Source organism: Triticum aestivum, chromosome 2B (genome assembly GCF_018294505.1).
Source record: "Triticum aestivum cultivar Chinese Spring chromosome 2B, IWGSC CS RefSeq v2.1, whole genome shotgun sequence".
NCBI classification, from domain to species: Eukaryota; Viridiplantae; Streptophyta; class Magnoliopsida; order Poales; family Poaceae; genus Triticum; species Triticum aestivum.
The window spans coordinates 709,297,177-709,311,300 of NC_057798.1; positions in this window are offsets into that span (position 1 = coordinate 709,297,177).

The window sequence follows — 14,124 nt, forward strand, 5'->3', positions numbered from 1 at the left end:
TAAGGTGGCAACTTTAATACACATCTGTTTGGGGCATCTGGAGAAACCAGTGCTTGCGCAAGGGGAATCCCGGAGTACCCGTGTAATTACCCTAGGTCCGCCACCCAGGCTCAAAGGGATCATAAGATATTTCATGCCTTAAAACTTTCGTGTGCAGCCACAAGCCATTATGGGCTCTGGCATAGTTGAGTAAGTTGTGTGACCTCTTTCCGTGGTAGACTAGCTGATGTAGGGGAAAGTAGGTGTACCGATCTACCCAGGGTTAAGGGCAAATGCTTCTGAAAGGCTATTGTCGGTGTCAAAACCGGCGGATCTCGGGTAGGGGGTCCCGAACTATGCGTCTAGGTGGATGGTAACAGGAGACAAGGGACACGATGTTTTTACCCAGGTTCGGGCCCTCTCGATGGAGGTAAAACTCTACTCCTGCTTGATTGATATTGATGATATGGGTATTACAAGAGTGGATCTACCACGAGATCAAGGAGGCTAAACCCTAGAAGCTAGCCTATGGTATGATTGTTGTAATGGTTGTGTGTCCTACGGACTAAAACCCTCCGGTTTATATAGACACCGAAGAGGGCTAGGGTTACACAGAGTCGGTTACAATGGTAGGAGATCTACATATCCGTATCGCCAAGCTTGTCTTCCACGCCAAGGAAAGTCCCATCCGGACACGGGACGAAGTCTTCAATCTTGTATCTTCATAGTCTTGGAGTCTGGCTGAAGATGATAGTCCGGCTATCCGGACACCCCCTAGTCCAGGACTCCCTCAGTAGCCCCTGAACCAGGCTTCAATGGCGATAAGTCCGGCGCGCATATTGTTCGGCATTGCAAGATGGGTTCCTCCTCTGAATAATTCATAGAAGATTGTGAACACCAGGATAGGGTCCGGCTCTGCAAAATAAATTCCACATTCCACCGTAGAGAGAATAATATGTACACAAGTTCAATCTGTTGACGTATTTTGTGGCATGACGTCACACCACCACCAAGCATTTACTTGAATCGTTTTTTATCATACCACCTCAGCGCGTTTAGCGAAGCGGTTTCCTTGGCACGTCTTGTCGAAGCAGAGATCGTGTTCCCCTTATTCCGGGATTCCCATCAATACGAACATGGGTAACCCAACCGTGCTCGTCGCCACGCCCCCTCTATCGGAGGCGAGTCCTGAACGGTCACGGGGACGGCTCTTGGTATTCTCCCTCTTTATAATGGGACCAAGGCTCGTTTCTTTTCTTCAATCCTCCATCAAATCTTCTCCTTGCCCCAAGTTCCAACACCCAGAGCCCTAGATTCGAGCGCTTCGGACCTCCAACAATGTCCGGCTCCGACCTACAGGGCCGATGGATGCCCTCCTCTGTCACGGAGGAGGACATGCTAAAGCTGCGAGAGGCCAAGTACCTGACTTACGAGATTTCGCACAGGTTGCCCGCCGAAGGGCAAGTCATCCCCACCCCCGAGCCCGGCGAGTATATTGTTTTTGTATCCCACCTCCGTCGGGGTTTAGCCTTCCCGATGGATCCTTTTGTGAGAGGTCTCATGTTTTACTATGGGTTGGAATTCCACGACTTGGCTCCAGAGTCCATCCTCCATATTTCTGCATTTATTGTCGTCTGTGAAGCCTTCCTCCGCGTCACCCCTCACTTCGGCTTGTGGCTTAAGACCTTCGACGTGAAGCCGAAGATGATCGAGGGGCGTCAAGCAGAGTGCGGCGGGGCGGTTGTGAGCAGAAGGGCCGACGCTCCATGGCCCGAGGGCTCTTTCCAGGAGGAGCTCGGCTTGTGGCAGCTGGAGTGGTTCTACATAACCGCTCCCAGGGGCAGCAGGCAGAAGCCGCCGCCCATATTCCGCCCAGGCCCTCCACAGCGGCTGATGTCATGGGTCAGCCAAGGGCTCAACTGGGGGCTATCAAAGGACGTGCCCCTATTGCAGGGCCCGATTCGAGACCTCCAAGTGAGGAAGGTCGATCTGGTCGTGGTGATGCAGGTCATGCTGATTAGGCGTCTCCTGCCCTGCAAACGCCGCCCCCTCCGGTTGTGGGAGTTTAATCCGGAGGTACCACGAATTCTCCAACACTTCATGGGTTCGACACCCGTGGAGATGTACAAATTGTTCTTCAGATCACAGGAGGTGTGTCCGGAATTGACCGAGGATGCCGGCCTGAGCTGCAATCGCCCAGATACACAAGTAAGTAGCTCCGTTTCCGGACATACCGTTTGTTTGCCTTTCTATGATTCGCTTTTTGACCAACTGCCCTCTAAACAGGAGTAGATAGCGCAAGAGAAACTGAATGGTGTCCGGCCCCCCTCCCAGAGACCGCGCCGGATCCCGTGCTGGTCAGGATGCTGGAGGTTGCACCTTCAGAGGAAGGCGAAGGGGAGAACATAGGAACTACCGCCTCAACCAAGGAGACTTTTGAGGAAGGGGGGATCGAGAATCCTTCCTTCCAGGGGGAGTAGAGGACCACCTCCGAAAACCCGGAGGCCAAAGCCCCGAAGCGGGGGAAGAGATCTTCACCAGAGGGTCCTGCGTCCGGAGAGGCTCCGGCCGCACAATCTCCCCTAAAGAATCAGCCCTCCAGCGAGCCGTAAGTAAAAAAGAAGGGAGTTTTGTAATAAGGGACATCCCTATTTGTGCTTCTGAGGATAACTTAAGTTTTTACCTTATAGTTCGGATCTCCGCCCTTCTTAGATGAGCTCGTCTTCGGGGGAACTCCATCCGGAGATGATGGAGAGCGAGACACCTCCATCTGCCACACCATCGGATAGGGCGGACGAGTCTGAAGTGTCATCACGGAGGGCATCCCCGAGACCGGCAGGGCCGAATAGTTCAGCACCAACTGATGTGTGGCCGGGGGAGCTGAAGGATCTGCTTGAGAGGGCGTCTATCTCAGAAGGACACCGTACACTGATGAGTACGGTGATTGAAAGAATCTCATCCACCGAAGGCGGATTGCGTGATGCCGTCAGGAGTTTGCTGGCGGGGTTTGAGGTACGTAAAAATGACACACCCTTTGACAGTTTTACACATAAAGTGCGCCCTGTATAGATAATAGCCCCTGAGACTCGGTAGGGTGTTGAGAACGACAGTGTGCCGAGGATCAAAATCGCAGGTATTGATTTTCGCCTTTCCTAAGCAGGTGGCGGATAGTTCAGTGGCTAGCCGGACTGATGGAGTTGCCGAACTAAAGCGGCAACTCGATGTTGCGGAAGTGGACATCACGCTAGTCAACAGGCGACTTGACGAGTCGCAAGGTAGGTTTCTTCTCTGTGGTCACCTTAGTAAGGGAGCCGAAGCCCACCCCTTACAATATATGTGCTTGACGCAGATGGTGCCGCTGCTGTGGAGAGCCTTCGGGCAGAACTTGCTCAAGCCAAGGAGCAAGCCAGAAGGAATGATGCGGCTGCCTCGAGGGCGGCCGAAGAGCTGGAAGCCGAAAGGGCTGCACACTGCCGAAGCAGGGAGGAGATGGCTGAAATGGCCCTGAAGTTAAAAGATGCTACTGACCGCAATGAGGTTCTTGAAAAGGAGCGCCTAGCGGAGCGAGAAGACCTGGGGAAGGCCACCGCCTATGCCAAGGATGCCCGTTCTGCAATGCGGGCTATGAAGGAGGAGCTGCGCCAGGCCGGAGACATTGTGGCTGGCAAGCCCTTTCTGCTGCACCGAAGGTTTACAGATCCAAAGTATGCTTGGCTGGGCTAGCTATGGGGTCCGGAGGATCCTTATATGGACTTAGCGGCGAGTGCGGCGGATGCTGTTGTGCACTTCCGAAGTCAGAAGGATCACAAGACGGAAGAGCTGTTTTGGTCTCAATTCCATAGTCCGGAACATTCACTTCTGCTGACCGATCGGTTGGCTGAGTGGGCTGAGCTGAATAGATTGTCCGGGCTTGCCATGACGGATATCGTGACCCATGTCTGGCCGGATAGGCCCAAGCCGAAGAGTTATTTTGGCTTATTGCAGCAATTTCTTGGGGCGGTGCCGCATATCAAGGCGATGAAGCGGTCAGCCTGCATAGAGGGTGCATGGATGGCCCTTGCCCATGTGAAGACACATTGGACAGAGATGGATGCCACCGCTGTTGTGACCCAGGGTTCGGATGAGAGCCGGTTACCCGCCGAGCACTATTTTGGGGAAGTTGTCAGGACCCCGACTCGATGTCACATCGATCTAGCCGGTAACACCTCATATCACTTTGCGGCCTCACGCACGGTATCCCCACGGGTGTCGCCTTACCTTTGCCCGGGACCGTTTGCGCCTTTTGGCTCACGTATATGATAGTGTCGCTAGCATCCATATGATAAGGAGCCCGGGCTGACATGACTAGTCGTAAACCCAAAGTGGCACAGACTTACAGGGACAGGCATCCATGACCCAGCATCGAACGTGTCGGTCATCAGCGAGTGAATCCAGGCTGTAGCACTGGGCTAGCAGGACTCCGGTGAACCGGGCTGTAGCAGGCTAACAGGACTCCGGTATTCATCGTGTGACATTTCCCCGAAGGGACAGACACAGGAACGAAGAAGGACACATGCCGGCCAGCCTAAGTGTTCCGGAGCAGTAGCAAGCTACCATGGCTCGGTGGAAACACTAGGAGACATTTCCCCGTAAGAGAGGCAACTAAAGATAAACAACTAGATGGTCAGATCCCACACATACCAAGCATTTCAATAACATACACACAATATGCTCGATATCTGCAAATACAACATGGCATCACAACATGACTCTACGACTCAAGTAATTTATTCGATAGGCTCCGAGGAGCGAGATATTACAAACATGGGTCTCATGACCCAACAATCAGAGCATACAAATCAAAACACAAGCGGAAGCTATCATGTCTGGGTACAAACATCTATAACTGAAAAAGGCTGAGAAGCCTGACTATCTATCAGATCCTGCCGGGGCACAAGATCGTAGCTGAGGTAACAAGCTAAACATCGAAGTCCACGCGGAACTACTAGCGAGACCGAAGTCTCTCTGCAAAAACATAAAATAGGCCAACGTGAGTACAAATGTACCTAGCAAGACTTACATTAGAACCAACCTACATATCATCATTATCAACAAAGGGGGTGGTGGGGTTTAACTGCAGCAAGCCAGCTTTGACTCGGTGGCTATCCTAAACTATGACTGCGAGTAACTCTTTTGAGGTGGCGCACACGAGTCCACATATTCACCATATCAATACATCACTATGGATCCGCTCCCGTCTCCCTACGAGAATGCCATCCATAGCACTCACGCTTATCTTGCGTATTTTAGAGTATCCACTTTCACTTGTCTATGAACTGATATAAGCAACCCAGAAGTCCTTTACCGCGGACACAGCTATTCGAATAGATGATGTTATCCCTGCAGGGGTGTACTTCTTCATACATGTTTCCACCACTTAGCGTCTGCACACGACATGTGCTCGGCAGACTTCAAGCGAAAGCCGATGTGGGTGTAGACCACGACCTACCTAAACACTCAAGTCTCTAGTCCAGGTTTATCGCCTATTCGGGTTCCATCCATGAGGAGATCCGGCCGGAGTTTCGCTCACAGCCCCAAACGATGTGAACAGGGTTCCCGAGATACCAAACGGGCATCCGGTACACCGTGCCACGTACCTACCGCATCACAGCCCACCCCTACGGTCAGCGCTGTCCACGGCCTCCAGTAAGCTACAAACACCAGAAACTACTTGCAACTCCTGGACAGAGGACAAGGGTGAATAAGAAGTCGAGCGGGGTCATATTTCAGGGCCCAATGTATGGTAGTAACTGAATCATGGATCACAAACACAGAACTCAGTTCCTGAGGACGGCTGCAATGAGACAACCCACCATGTACTCCTACATGGCCTCTCACCGCTACCTTTACCAAATCGTGTTCACACACTTAGCTCACACACAGTAGGACATGTTCACACGCCTCTGATTCATCCCCGATGAATCAGACCTGACTCAACTCTAAGCAGTAGCAGGCATGACAAACAAGCATGAATGAGTAGGCACAACAGGGCTCAAACAACTCCTACTCATGCTAGTGGGTTTCATCTATTTACTGTGGCAATGACAGGTCATGCAAAGGATAAAGGGGTTCAGCTACCGCAGCAAGTAACAAATATCTTGTTGTTGTCCTAATGCAGTAAAAGAGAGCAGGAGCGAGAGAGTGGGATTGTATCGGAATGAACAAGGGGGTTTTGCTTGCCTGGCACTTCTGAAGATAACATTGAGTCTTCATCAGTGTCAACGATCACATCATCGGTATCACGTCTATCGAGAGGGGACAAATACCGGCAACACAGAAGGGAACACAATCAATGCAATGCACAATATGATGCATGATCATGACATGGCAAAATGAATGTGTTTTGGCTAATGCAACTAGCAACAGATTAAATGAAGTTGGTTTGAATATAAAATTCAAATTCAAACTCCATATGTGATTAAATAAATGCCCTTTATATGATTTGTGCTAAACAGCAGCTATAAGTTGTTCTAACATGCATGAAAATGGTACAGATGGATTCCTTGAATTTTTCTGATAATTTTTCATATATAATTTATTTAATTTGGAGTTACGGTTAAGTTTCTATGATTTTTAGAAGTTTTAGGCATTTTCTGGAATTTTTTGAATTATTTAAATCCGGAAAATACTTATTGCGTCAGCCCCACGTCACAGTGACGTCAGCAGGGTCAACTGGGCACCCCAGGTCAAACCTGACCAGTGGGGTCCACTGGTCAGTGACCTAGTCAACTAACCAGGTTAGTTAGCCCTAACTAACTTAGTTAGCCGGGCGGGGCCCGCATGTCAGTGGCCTATCTAATTAGCTAGGTTAATTAATCTATCCCTAATCAACCAGGCGCCTGGGCCCACACGTCAGGGGGTCAAACCCCGGGTCAATTCGCCGGAGTTGACCCGCGGCTCGTCGCCGGCGGAGCCAGAGACGGCGGAGGGGGTCGGGATTCGCCCTCCGATGACCAAAAGAGCGGCGGAGGGGCTCTACGGGATGCCCGGACTCGCGCGCATCTAATAGGGCCAACGGGAGATGCGGGGGTGGCCGGGGTTCGCCGGAGTGGAGCCCGAAGCGGCGGCCGGAGTTCGGGCGAGTGCGGGTTCGAAGTTCTGGTGCATGGCAGGTCCAGCTGGTGGTCGGGGTCATCTCCTGGGAGCAAACCGAGTGCTATGACGCGCCCAGGCACGAGCTACGGCGTCTGTAGCCACGACAGCGACATGGCCGGCGGCGGTGAGCTTTCGGGCTCGTGGGGAACGGCGCTACGACACGGAGGGAAGCAAAATGAAGGAGGGGAAATAGAGTGGAGCTCACAGGGGTTGCGATGGTGGCCTCGGGGAGCTCGGGGAGGCACCGGAGCCGACGAATTGACGAAGATGGCCGGCGGTCCCGAGGTTGAAGAAGACATCGAGGGCGGTGTTGCGGCACGTCTGGGGCCTCGTGGCTCGTTGAGGAGGTCGAGGGAGGTCCGGCGAAGCTTCCTGGGGCGTCGGTGAGCCGTGGGGTGGCTGGTAGCCACGGTGGCTCTCGTCGGTGGCGGCGGCTCCGTTCGGGGAGGGAACAGAGGAGGGGGAAGAGTGTTCGGGGAAGAGAGAGGGAGCAGCGAGGGAGGAAGAGGGGCGAGGGGACACGAGGCGTGAGGGAGAGGCTCGGGAACGCCTCGGTGGAAGCAGGAGGTGGCCGAGGCGGCATCGGCGCTCGCCACCGAGCTGCTTCGGTGCGAGGGGAGGAAGAAGACAAGGGGGAGAAGGTGGGCTGGGCCGGCCAGGTGGGGAAGCTGGGCCGGCTGGGCTGGACAGGTAGGTCCAGGTAAGTTTCTGTTCTTTTTATTTAATTCTGTTCTGTTTATTTTATTTAAACTGTTTTGCCATTGTTTTGAATTTAAAAATAATTCAAACAATGCCAAAAACTCCTCTGAAAATATTTATGCTGCTTAATGGACTTTTCCAAGCACATAAAAATATTTCAGGGTATTTGAAATTTATATTCTAATTATATGAATATAATTCAATTTCAAATGGCTAATGAATTAAATCCAAAGTCCCAAAAATAATTCCTTAAAAATGTTCAATATTTTGGTTGGGACCAGAACCCTTACCAAAAATTATCAAACATTTAAGAAGAGCATTTTGGAGCAATGAATGAGATTTCTAGGGTTTTTGCCCCTCTTTTATTTAAGTTTTTGAGGCTTCCAAAATTCCTCAATTCAAGTTTCGGAAATATAGACATGATGCACACATGAAGCTAGCCTAGAGCATAACAGGACCAGGGATGTGACAACTCACCCCCACTAAACAAAAATCTCGTCCCGAGATTCAAGCGTAGGGTAAGGTGAAGGAAAAATGCAACTAGTATAATCTTCACGATCCAGGTTGCACTTCGTAAGAGCGTTGATTCGATCACCATCATTGTCTTGAAGTCCTGCTCTGAGAAATCCTGTCAACATGACATGGAGGGAAGAAGGAGACTCTAGAAGGGTCGATCTTCTCGAAGATCGAACAACTCACGGAATGAGACATAGGACCATCTCTCGGGTTGAGACACGAGTTACACATCAAGAGGGGTGGAAAGAGACGGATGACGAAGGTGCACTAGGTAGACAACAATTCCACACTTAAGAAGGTGGTAAACGATTGTCCAACGTAGCGAGGAGTTGAGTTGCCATGATACCACGACGAAACATCCTGGAGGAGGGTGATTCGTAGATTATTACCTTAAGTGGCAAAAAGAATTACCTTTGATATAGAGATCATTGAGACTCTTCATATCAGCCTAAGGCAAATCACAACGATCGTTTGGAGGGGGTCGGTAGAATGGCATACTCGGACTTGGATGATGTGGATTACCTTGTTGAAGACAACGTAATGGATGAATTTGCTTATCACCGGAAATGGAAGAGACCCATGGTAGAATGGCACATTGGCGGTGCAAGCTGGGAACAAAATGCAAATGCTGGGAATGATTCTGGTAACTGGGGAAGAACCCAACAATAGAGAGTGATCCCACTATTGGAATGGTTATAGCATAACCGAGGAAACTGAGAGCGCTATACAGGTAATGCCGACGATCAAACCTAGCACTTGCGAGTGCTCTCAAGAACTTGAGCATTTCCACATTCATCAAGGTTTTACCAATATCCGTGTCAAGGATCCTGTAACACAACTTACTACCATGATGAATGGTGATGGAGGATGCAGATGCAAAGAAAGATAACACTTTCTCAGATTTCACCTTAGCGAGGCCAAGGAAATAAAATCTGGATGATCGACCGAGAGACATTTCGCACTCCGCTTCTAATGTTCTCCTTGATGTGCTAGTGTATTCCATTCATAGATATGGTTTGATAACTAGAACATCAAGTAAAAAGGTCGGACTTCGGGAACACAAAAATCCATAGGGCAACTAGGGAGTAAACCCTACGAAATCCTTAGGGGAGGTGGCCAACTTCTTCAATCAAGATACTACAATAATAGGTCTTCCGGTTGGGTGTGTTGGCCACGACATCCACTTTACCGGTTATCGAGGGACCAATATTATAGTTCTTGGGAAATGTTGCAAACCATCATATCTGCCTGAGATTCAGATCTGGTTGGTGTCAGGATATTCCAGACTCATCGAGTCTAGGAAGAAAAATGAAAGTTTGCAACGCAAATCGACGAGATAATGTTGCGGGATTCTCGGGGAGTGATCTACGATAGTAAGCTCCAAAACATGAGCTGGTTCTGCTACAACATGTGAACATGTTGTCCCAGACAAGTATGACCACAAAGTAGTCTTATAATAAAACACTACCGAGTTCTGGTTGGGAACCATCAGCGAGGATATTGAAGTCTTGTGCATGACCTAGGATTAGCACATCAACTCCTTTTCCTTGAACAAATCAATCAGTGGCTTGGTGTGCTAGGATACACATATGGAATGAAGGTTGCAAGTCTCCAGACCACAGAATACTTCGCACGTGTGCATGACTGACTTGCGATGATTCCAGAGGAAGCAACATTGACTTTCTCGAATCCACGGCGGCAACTTGCATCAGATGCACGTGTATAAAAGGAAGTCACTCCTTTCATCAACAAATACTTCATGAGCTAGCATGAAGAAAATGCTTTCAAAAGTTTCCAACACTAGCTTAATGTTCAACAAAATCATGGAGGAGATAAGGATGTTGTCAATGGGCTCAACAACAATTCTTCCGGGTTTTCCCTTAAAAGGAATTCCATAGTTAAGAGAACAAGTGATAGCATTGGTCAGACCCAAAAGATATAATGGTGTATGCTCGAGGGATCAACCACGAGTAAGACAACATTACGAATATCGTTGGTTCTGGTCTGATTGGATGATAGCCCATACTCAAATCAAAGATGGGGTAAGACAATAGGTCCAACAATTGTTCACAAGGACCAATCGATGAAAATATCATCTTTCTTCAACACACACTACACAAGAATATCCCTTTGGAACGAACTAAGTCAGACAAGCTTTTATCTTCCAACTCTCCAAGTTGTTGTTTAGCTTATCCAACTAGCTCAGGGTATCCAACACGGATTCTTGGAGAAGGGGTGGTTTACAGAAATAAACCAACTTGATCACGAACTCAACATAGCGGTCAAGTGACAACCTGGTAATACTTCTGAGAAGATATTCAGAAAATCACGAACCACCGGTATGTTACTAAGCTCGAGAACAATCTTGCTTTTCAGGGCAAGACGATATGATCAATAGAGCAAGGATTTGAAATAATCCTAACTCATCGATCGAGGAGTGCACCGAGAACAAGGACTAGGTAGCATGATAAGCCTTAGAATGATGATTCAAAACCAGCACGCTAAGAATGAAATTATTGCCCATTAACCACCAAGCAACAAGGTTGCTAGGAGTATTGAATTCACACATCACGATTCACTTGTCGGCATTCCGGTTGCGACAACACGGAACCGAGGGATGAATAATAATGGCGAGAAGTATCACTACATCAAGAATTCACAAGAGCCGGTGCAATTCTCATGAAAATCCTGACATAAGACGGTAATACTTCAGGGTAGAACAGAATCAAAAGCTGGGCTGGCATTTTGATCTGCGGAGCACAATTGCTTTGACCCAATCCTAGATATGGAAGAGGTACTGGAGTTTGTTTCTCCTAGTCATTCTGCAATAGAATGGCTTGACGGACACAAGAGTAATAGGCATCGATAAACGAACGCACACATACTCTTGACTATCAATTGATAGACGAGGGTCAGTAGACAACTAAAGAGGGACAACTCAAAGGAACATATAACTTTCTGAGTTGTGGATGCATAGATTAGTATGTCGATCCAAGTTCAACATAATTCTTCCGGATAACCCATGCAGAAAAGTAGAACTGGCAGAGTCACGATTTATGAATGGAGAACTCCTCAAGAATAATCCTGTTGTGATATTTCAGTTCAACGAGGAACTTCTGCCATAATTAGTTCATGGTATTTGGAAGAAGAAGATACCACGGACTTCAAGGACTATCGCAAAGGTTACTAATATCCTAAAGGAACTAGCAACACTATCAACACGAGGTAAGTAGGGTGGGTCTCGGGTTCAAGAACCCAGGAACAGAATACCTATTACTAAGTAGCATCACGGGATGCTTTCGAGAATGATGGCCAGAATCATCACACTGGGAACACAAATCATAGCTAAATTACTAGATGATCCCCTAAGACACCTAGGGTCATAATAATATCTCCAACATATACGCCGAGGTAACAAAGTACCTCAACTCACCGGTTAGTGTGGTTAATCCGGCCCAAAGGAACATCGGAACGGGAGGAAGGGATTTTGCAAATGCTTCAGACTATTTAGAAACCTGGGATGACTCGGACAGCATAACGGCTGTAAATGCTCAGAAAAGATTTGAGACATTCACAAAAATGGTGGCATAACCACTCGGAAGCACAATATCAAGGTCTCGAGACCAACAATTAACATACAGAAGTAATAGGAACTGAAACGAGGCTTAAGTCCAACAATTCTATAAGTCTACGAATTAATAACACGTGATCCTGATAGAAAGAGGAGAAAGCCTAGTTCTTAATCCCCGTAGGAAGGATAAGATGACTCAGATCAGAAGGCCATGAGGTATAAGCAGTAAAAAGAGCCTTACGTTCCATCCCACAATCAATTCCCTTATATAACTAAAGAATTTCTAGACTCAACTTCGACCAGTTTGGCTTGGTAATCCTACAGGCAGTCAAGCTCTGATACCAACGCTGTTAGGACCCCGACTCGATGTCACATCGATCTAGCCGGTAACACCTCATATCACTTTGCGGCCTCACGCACGGTATCCCCACGGGTGTCGCCTTACCTTTGCCCAGGACCGTTTGCGCCTTTTGGCTCACGTATATGATAGTGTCGCTAGCATCCATATGATAAGGAGCCCGGGCTGACATGACTAGTCGTAAACCCAAAGTGGCACAGACTTACAGGGACAGGCATCCATGACCCAGCATCGAACGTGTCGGTCATCAGCGAGTGAATCCAGGCTGTAGCACTGGGCTAGCAGGACTCCGGTGAACCGGGCTGTAGCGGGCTAACAGGACTCCGGTATTCATCGCGTGACATTTCCCCGAAGGGACAGACACAGGAACGAAGAAGGACACATGCCGGCCAGCCTAAGTGTTCCGGAGCAGTAGCAAGCTACCATGGCTCGGTGGAAACACTAGGAGACATTTCCCCGTAAGAGAGGCTACTAAAGATAAACAACTAGATGGTCAGATCCCACACATACCAAGCATCTCAATAACATACACACAATATGCTCGATATGTGCAAATACAACATGGCATCACAACATGACTCTACGACTCAAGTAATTTATTCAATAGGCTCCGAGGAGCGAGATATTACAAACATGGGTCTCATGACCCAACAATCAGAGCATACAAATCAAAGCACAAGCGGAAGCTATCATGTCTGAGTACAGACATCTATAAATGAAAAAGGCTGAGAAGCCTGACTATCTATCAGATCCTGCCGAGGGCACAAGATCGTAGCTGAGGTAACAAGCTAAACGTCGAAGTCCACGCGGAAACTACTAGTGAGACCGAAGTCTCTCTGCAAAAACATAAAATAGGCAAACGTGAGTACAAATGTACCCAGCAAGACTTACATCAGAACTAACTACATATGCATCATTATCAACAAAGGGGATGGTGGGGTTTAACTGCAGCAAGCCAGCTTTGACTCGGTGGCTATCCTAAACTACGACTGCGAGTAACTCTTTTGAGGTGGCGCACACGAGTCCACATATTCACCATATCAATACACCACTATGGATCCGCTCCCGTCTCCCTACGAGAACGCCATCCATAGCACTCACGCTTATCTTGCGTATTTTAGAGTATCCACTTTCACTTGTCTATGAACTGATATAAGCAACCCAGAAGTCCTTTACCGCGGACACGGCTATTCGAATAGATGATGTTAACCCTGCAGGGGTGTACTTCTTCATACATGTTTCCACCACTTAGCGTCTGCACACGACATGTGCTCGGCAGACTTCAAGCGAAAGCCGACGTGGGTGTAGACCACGACCTACCTAAACACTCAAGTCTCTAGTCCAGGTTTATCGCCTATTCGGGTTCCATCCATGAGGAGATCCGGCCGGAGTTTCGCTCACAGCCCCAAACGATGTGAACAGGGTTCCCGAGATACCAAACGGGCATCCGGTACACCGTGCCACGTACCTACCGCATCACAGCCCACCCCTACGGTCAGCGCTGTCCACGGCCTCCAGTAAGCTACAAACACCAGAAACTACTTGCAACTCCTGGACAGAGGACAAGGGTGAATAAGAAGTCGAGCGGGGTCATATTTCAGGGCCCAATGTATGGTAGTAACTGAATCATGGATCACAAACACAGAACTCAGTTCCTGAGGACGGCTGCAATGAGACAACCCACCATGTACTCCTACATGGCCTCTCACCGCTACCTTTACCAAATCGTGTTCACACACTTAGCTCACACACAGTAGGACATGTTCACACACCTCTGATTCATCCCCGATGAATCAGACCTGACTCAACTCTAAGCAGTAGCAGGCATGACAAACAAACATGAATGAGTAGGCACAACAGGGCTCAA